At 40.7% G+C, this 8167-nt stretch overlaps 1 long non-coding RNA gene across 1 annotated transcript; it reads right to left on the bottom strand.

The window, feature by feature from the left end:
* Positions 1-2261: 2261 nt before the first annotated feature.
* LOC116486590 lies at positions 2262-4058 on the bottom strand. Its single transcript, XR_004252979.1, has 3 exons — positions 3995-4058; positions 3405-3458; positions 2262-2712 (listed from the first exon to the last, which is right to left on the bottom strand). It is a non-coding gene; the product is annotated as an uncharacterized LOC116486590 (long non-coding RNA).
* Between the last annotated feature and the right edge of the window lie 4109 nt (positions 4059-8167).

Below are 8167 nucleotides of genomic sequence, written 5' to 3'. Positions count from 1 at the left end.
AGAGATTTTGGGGTACATTTGGATAACACCCAAGGGACTGTGTCACTGACACCATCATGGGCCAGTGTGGACTGCTTTTAAATGCAAAATGTCAAGTTTGGGTAGGACAGAAAGCACTCACAAATAAATGTATATTCCCCTCCTTCCTCAGCTACGAGGCATCTGTAAACTTGTATGACTCATTTCTGCTTTGCGTAGCTGTACCTGATTTCATATGTTTTGAGGTAAGTTTGTGTAACATATCAGCTGGAAAGAAAGTGGAAAGCTGCTAATATAACAAGTAATTGAAGTGTGTGCTTATCTAATGAGCACAAATAAACATTGCTGTTGCCTTTGCGTGGTTTAAAGCGACAGCTATCTCTTCGTGAGAGCTGACGCATGAAGCAAAGAGTAGACAGCCCTGACTTATAACATGGTTGTGCCCTCTTTGTCATTGAAATTAATTTCAGGAAATAAATTACCTTTTCAGGACAATTTTTCAAGTCATCTGAGATTTTGTCATGTGGCAAGTAACAATAGCACTCATGTAATAGAGTAATTGAAACAGCATTTTATTTACCAACACTTGCTTCCCTTCATCCTCTAATAATGGTGCTGTAGAACAAAGGATGAAGCTGTAAGTACACTCATTAACTTGTGAAGTTAAACAGCTAGCATGTTCAGTCAGCTTCAACTGAACAGCACAAGGCACCAAAATAGTTTTTCATTTTTAATGATTGGCCAGATTTTTCTCTATGCAATAAAAAACTAGTAGCAAGGTAGGATCTCCCTGCTTCCAATTGAAGAAAGGCTCCTGAAGAGTGTCCTTAACTTCTTAGAGGCTAGGTTTCTGCTGAAGGAGAACAGCCATTTTTAAGCAGCCTGCTGCCACATTGGTTCCAGCTCCCTGGTTCCCTGACAGACTCAGCCAAACCAAGAAATCCATTGCTCAATGGATGACAACACTGGCAAAGCTGAGTCAGCACCAGTAACATAAGAGGTTGACTCGAGCAGCTAGTCAAAATGTAATCCCTTGTAGGCATTATTTCAATTAAATTAAATTCTTTCAATCTGGAAGAAAAATACTGAAGTATCTCAATATCTCTTTCTTACAAGAAAGCAATGCAGTCACTTGTGAGAAAATACAAGGTCTTACCTTCTTGACCTCAGCAATTGGAAACTGTTTTTTTATTTCACTGCTCTCTGACCAGAGAACCTCTTTGCCTAAGGGCTACATGTTGAAAAGATTGATTTATTCTTCCCAAATCAATCCTCTGCTGCTGCCTAATGGATTAACCTACCCAATTCCTTGTGGTGAGGTGGTGTAGTGAGTGGAAGTGGAGGGAGGAGGAGAGGACAGGGCAAGGGAAAAAGGAAAGCAAAGTTAACACTGGGCAGCCAGTAAAGGTGTTGTGTTCTAGACTGATCTAGCCAAAGGGAGTAAAATCAGGAGAGTAGGCGGCAAGGAAATGCACTTAGCTGAGACAGACAAGCACTTTCACGTCCCTCCTTTTGTACTCTCATTGTTTTCCACTTTCTATCAGTAAGGCAAAAATCCAACAAAGTGACTCATCTCAGCTTGTAGGAGAAACCCCACCCTCCCTTCATACCTCTGTCTCGTCCTTCCTAAGCAACATAACGCTTTGAATAGGAACAGAGAAATTACTCCAGAGAAGGCTTCACCTTGTCTCCCATTTTTGAGGTCAAAAGTAATTAAAAAATAAACAAATCCATTTTATCAGCACCAAGCAAAAACATGTTTTTTACTTAAATAAAAATAACCTTTTACTTAGTGTTGAGGGATCCAGATACTTCAGAAAGTGGAAAACAGCAGGAGTTAACTACGGACTGCCACAGGACCCATGTATTGTTGGCAGCATACAGCAGCTTCCCTGAATTGCTCCGAGCACAGCTGGTGCTTCATGAGGGCTGGCAGAAAGCTCTTGCAGTGCCTCGGAGCTGTGCACACCCTCAGAAGGCAGGGACGACTGGAAAGGGTGAGATAACACTCACATTTTGCAGTGAGCTCTGATTTTGTTGTGCTTACTGCACCTGATCCCAATGGAAATTTTATCCTGCTTAAAGCTGATCCCACAGGAATCTTAGCGTTTATGCCATGCTACGTGTGAGGCATCTTTAGCTAGTCAGTAACTTTATTGCGAGGATATTTAGACTCTGAACATGCTGTACAGACTGGAAGATACAATGCTTTTCCGAAAAAATGCCTGACAGCATTCACATACCATATCTCATAATCTTTCAATATTACTTGCAAATTCCACCCTGCGTTCATGATGTGCAATAAAAACAACTGCTTTATTTTATGCTAGGCAAGATGTGAAACAGGCATCTGTTTCGTATTTTGATATAACAGAAATGTTGAGATCAGTACAAATGGATTGTGCGGCTGGATGAGGCAGTCATCTGAGTCTGTAGCCTGATGGCTTAGAGGAGGGCGTAAGACTCGTCCTGGGGGTCAGAAAGATTCAGGCTGGAGCGAGTTTATCTCCTTCAACCCCTTAGTCCAAGAAAGGCTTTGAGATTAGATCAGGTTGCTCAGGCATTGTCCAGGTGAGTCACAAATATCTCACAAGGTGGACATCCCCCCACCTCTCTGGATAGCCTCTTCCAGCTTGGTCACCCTGCAGGAGATCAGCCTTTTCCTCCTGTCTGATCAGTGCAGACCGTGGCTGCTGGCTCTCGTCGTCCATCACCGAGCGCTTGAAGAGGAGCCTGCACTTGGGAGAAGTGAGTAAAAATTGTTGTAAAAGAGAAAATAATTGTTACAGTTTGCAAAGTTGTGTCTCGATGTCTTGGTATTTCATTCGACTTGAATTATCCACCAAAAAGAGGTCTACCATGATCTGTGTATGGAAGTACAGCAGTGACCATACTCCATTACCAAGACACTGTTATCCACTTAACATTCTGAGGTGTTTGAAGAGTTTTCTAATTTCCCTCCAGTGCTCTTTCCTTTGTATTGAATACGAAGGGCCATTTGAGGCAGTATCATCCATTTCCTTGCCTTTCATTACATCCTTCTTCATTAGACTTCCTTGTAATATTCTCAAGTTTTAACTAAAACAAATACCTCTGCAGATTTTGCTAATTCACTGTTCACAAACTTTTTTTTCCCCAGATTTCCAAGTATTTAATGTTATACAGGTCAACTGTTGAAGCTTAATGTTTTTAAATATTTTGACATTTCTCGTATTTTACTATCCTGCAAATTGATTTCTCAGTCCTTGTCTATTTCCTGTCTCATGGTCAGATATGTAGCTATAACAAGATTCTGCATTTTTATAGCTGCTAAGAAAGGATTTCCTCAAAGGTTTTTGAGTGATTAACTACATTATATTGTCTTTTATCCTTTTTTTTTCCATGTCAAATGACCAATTAAAACTCTGTCAGTTACATGCACAAACCTTGCTGGCTCCTGAATCTCTGGATCACTCAGAAAGATTTTTTTTTTTTTTAATCTGAAAACCAAAACAGAACAAAACAGATGCTTAGCATCTTGATTACCCTTAACCCCTGGCACATAACTACATTTCAGTAAGAAATAAAAATGTATATTTTTATAGGTAATATGTATTACTTTATACATTGTGTAATACATGCAGAATGCAACATATATAAATGTGTATAGATAAATGGTTTAAGTTATACAATATATGTAATATAAATACAGTAAATGAGTGTAGTATATTATATAACCTATGAATATTTAACATATGTATATGTAATATGTTATGAGCTATATCACAATATGAATATAAAATAGATACAATTTATTAAAAAAAACTAATATATCAAAGTAAAATTCTAAAATATTAAAGCACAAATGAATCAGTCATTTAACATATGTTTAATCAATAGCATGAAATGCTTGTATACTCATATAAAATACATTACATAGAGAGTATGCATTTATGCTATTTTTTGGATATATCTATGACATGTTATATACTACATCATGGTTTAATTTGCAGCTTACAGGCTTTTGAACACTCACCAATGGGACCTTTATGGAAGAGGCTACTCTTTTGTGTGTCGTTTTAGTTTTTGTACCTGCCGTTTTGTTCATCACATTGCTCTGCTGCTTCCTGTCCTTGTAAGACACCCTCATTACTCACAAGCCCAGAACAGGCTTGTCTTCAACATTGTCTGCAGACAAAGTTGCCATTAAGAAATCATGTAGCTTGCTAGCAATACCCTTAATTGCTCCTTTAAGCACTCAAGGGATCAGCTCTTCTGTGGACACATTTCCCTCAGGAGCTGGAATATAACCAGTAAGTGCATCAGTGCTTAAATGTATTGTGCACTCCTTGAAAGCCATTGTTTTAGCATTATGCAGGCACATGGTGCCTCAGGTGCCTCTTTTCCTTTCAGCATTGCGTATTTGATCTTCAAAACCCTCTAACACTCTGCTCATCCAAAGCCAGCTGCCATTTCTGCATTTGCTTATTATTCCTTCATGTTGCGGGATTTCTGTTCCCCTCCGAAAGCTTCGCCAGCTTTCCAGGTTCCTCCCACCCCGCGTGTATGCTCACAGCTATTTCATGCTCACAGCTACTTCATTTCCTCTCTAGGAAGCAGCAAGCAGTTTTTGAATGGACGCATCCACATGAGAATGAGCGGCTGGCATTTACGAGGGTATTCATGGTCAGACCTCTAGGCTAAGAAAGCCCTGCAGGGGTACCTGCTGAAGGCAGCAGTTTTCATTTGATGTACGCAATGGTTCTGAGAAAGCATTTCTTGTGCTCCAGTCAGTCCTGAACCCTGCTTCTTCAAGCTCCTGGGCCCATCCTACGTCCTTAAGTGGTGCTGGGAGCCAGTGTGTTTGAAGTTTGTTGAACAAGGTCACCTCCTCTGAAGAACGTTTATGTAACAAGAACTTGCAGCACTGTCGTCACGGGCTGCGTATGCTTTGGTTTCTTTTGACAGGTTGTTTCTGGGCCATCTCTTACATGTTCTGTATGTAAGGGCAATTTGTCGCTGCTGGCATTCGTCTTCCACACATAAGGAATTGAGCAGCTCTAGAGCTAGAGCCAATCTTTCTATCTTTTGACTTTCAAGCTCTGGAGGCAAATATAATGGCTTTCCAGTAATCATGATGCATTTATTAAAATCCTGTCTGCAGCCCTTGCATAGAAACAATAGTCGACAGCTTTGCTTGGTGCTACCAGTCAAATTTAAGTGTCCTTACCAGCTCTTTGAGACTTTTGACTTCTTTTTATGATCAGCATCTGCTATTCATTTTTGCACAGTAAGGCTCTTCCACTGGATATTTTAGCAATTAGCCTAACAGAAAGGTATCATTCACATACGTCTCTGCACATTCTCTCTGTAAATCAATGGTAATTTGTTGGCAATCACTCATTTCAAACTGAGATCTCCCTGTTCTGTCATGTACCATTTTTTTTTTTTCCTTATCTTAAACAAGCATAGTGTAGTTCAGGAAAATGCAGTATTTCAGTGCAGCTGTGTAAATGGTGAGCTGACTTTTGTTTAGCTGAACATCTTCCCTACAGGAGTGGGCAAGCAGTTGCCCAGAGAGGTGGTGGAGTCTACATCCAGAGGCATTCCCAATACCTACCTGCGCCTTCAGCAACCTGCTTGAGCCTCAAAGCTGGCCCTCCTTGGTGCAGGGGCTGCACTACATGACCTCCAGCAGCGCCTGCCAAGCCAACTTGTTCTGTTATTTCCATGTTTCTCTGTGTCCTCTGTTTGGTGGACAGAGTCAATTTGAAATATAGCTTAGTTTACCTCAGAATATAGCCTGTAAATCAGCCTAGAGAGGCAGAAAATTATGTCAGTTTTTCATAGACAGTTGACAAAAAGAATATTGGCAGATACCCCGGTTCATGGTATTTACCTTCTCAGACCAAATCTGACTTGCCACGCTTTTCTATGAACTTCGGGAAAGGATTATACTGAGTTGTGCTCTCCTTTCAGTATGGTACACAGAGGTCAGTGGAGTTACTCTGTTATCACCATGCTGTACCAAGACACACCGTAATACAAAATCTTAATGTTCTATCCTGTGCTCAAATTTCTCAGAAAGCCCCCCAAATTATTTCCCACCATTAATCTTACATTATCCCTATTATTTCTTCTCAGAAAGAACAGCACAGTCTCTGTAATTGCATGATCGGAGATTTCAGATTATTTTAATGGTGCAAAGCTTTTATGTAACATCAATTCTTAATAAAGCATGTCATTTCTATGACCTGTTGCAATTTGTCATGGGAAGTATTAAAGAGCTAGTTAATAACTGAGGGTTTTGAGTGGGTTATTTTCTGAGTTTTCCTGAACATCGGATGTGGATTCAAATTCATAAGAAACAGATAAATTCTGTGTCAATGGTGATAACACTTTTTGTTATTTGACAGCTTTTCTAGACTTTTCTGTAGCTTTTTTTTTTTTTTTTTTTTTTTTTTTTTTTTAGTGCAAGGCATAGCTGTAATGCTTGAAAAGGTTTTGCTCAAAACAAAACAACACAACATTTTTTAGAAAGAAAACCCAGATTAGCTAATTTGCTTCTGATATTATCCAGCTGCTGAAGTCCCACCCACAGGGAAGTAAAGTTCAGTTGCCTTAATATTGCGTCTGACTGCCTGCAAGATGCTCCAGGGCATCAGAAACATCTCCGCAGTGCTGGGTGACATCACGTGGGACCTACCGGAGACTCAGCAGCACACGTGTTATTTTTCTCCACAATTTGTTTTTGAGATGGTCTCACAAGCCACCTAGAACAAAGAATGCATGCTTGCTATCAACACCTTCCAACAGTACTCTGTTCCTAGAGGGGAATTTCCCAGCCTCCTTGAATCATACTGTAGTCCAGCCAGGATTAGTGCCTCATGGCCTGGCATTCCCTTAGTGCCTAGACTTCCCTTCCAAAATGAAATAACTGAGAAACTGCATATTCTGATTTTACCACACATCAGTCCCCAATGTCTTAAATCCCGTCTGGTCAAAGCCCAGGCCCAGCACTGGTGTGGTGTGTGTATGGGTGGATGACCATCTCTTGGCCAAAGTCAAAGAGAGATGGGCTTTCCTGTATGGTCTAGTAACCAGATAATTCTGCCCCGATTTCAGGTTTTTGCAGGAAATGAAAATGTCCTACAATTGCTCAGATCTACTCTTACTATCTGAGACTCATAGTCATTACATGCAGCTCATATTCTGCCTCTAGAGACAACATAACATTTACGGCTGAGCATATGACTTAATAAAACCAGGAACAATTCAGATCTGTAGATACCTCATATTGTTTATGTACTGCAGCCCCTTCAGCTAGGAATGCAGCATTGCGAAACGCAGGACACAATTCCTCAGCCCTGTGCCTTTTGTAGTGCTACTGTAATAACAGTATGGCAAGGCAATACAGAAAGACAGGGAACAGGCTCACTCTTGCGAAGAGGTACAGCAATCTAACACTAACAATTTCATCTAGCTTCAACTCAGTCATCTTTTATATCTGATTTATAAAATAAACAATAAAACTATTCCTTCTGCAGTTTTGTGGATTCCGCTGAATTAACTTGGATGGCAGTAAATGAAAAGGATTAGCAATACCAAACTATTGTACATAGTCAGTAGGGGACCCAATGACTGTTGTTAAATTGCTGCCCTCAGGATTGTCTCAAGTTCACATTTCCCTAATCTCAAAATGCAAAATTTATAATTCTGAATTGCCAGAGGGTGTTTAAAGACAGTACTGGGCAGAAGAGACCTGGGCCTGGACCAAGGTTTGAATCACCTCTTGCAGGTTAGCTGGTGCAATCCCCTACTCAAAGTAGAGCTAGCTGCCAAGCTACAGCAGCTCGCCCAGGACTTCATCCAGACAAATTTTGAATATCCCTAGGACAAAGATCCACCACCTCCCTGGGCAGCCTGCCTCTGTGCTCAAATCCTCCCATGGGGAAGATTAATTTCCCTCAGTCCAGCTGGAGTCTCCCTTGCTGCATCTTGTGTCCTTTGCAGTGGGTCCTGCCACTTTGCACTGAGAAGTGGCTTTTTCTTTCCTGTAACAGTTATTTACTGGAAGACAACAACTAGATCTTACCTACCATTTCTTCTTCAGGTTGAACAAACACATTTCTCCTAGCCTCTCCTCACAGGGCATAGGCTCCAGCTTCCTAACCATTTTGGTAGGTCTCTCCACCAGTGGACTTTTAAG

The sequence above is a fragment of the Aythya fuligula genome, chromosome 2 (genome assembly GCF_009819795.1).
Source record: "Aythya fuligula isolate bAytFul2 chromosome 2, bAytFul2.pri, whole genome shotgun sequence".
Classification (NCBI taxonomy): Eukaryota; Metazoa; Chordata; class Aves; order Anseriformes; family Anatidae; genus Aythya; species Aythya fuligula.
Note: the sequence above shows the minus strand (reverse complement) of the source record. Positions and strands in the feature narration are given on the sequence as shown.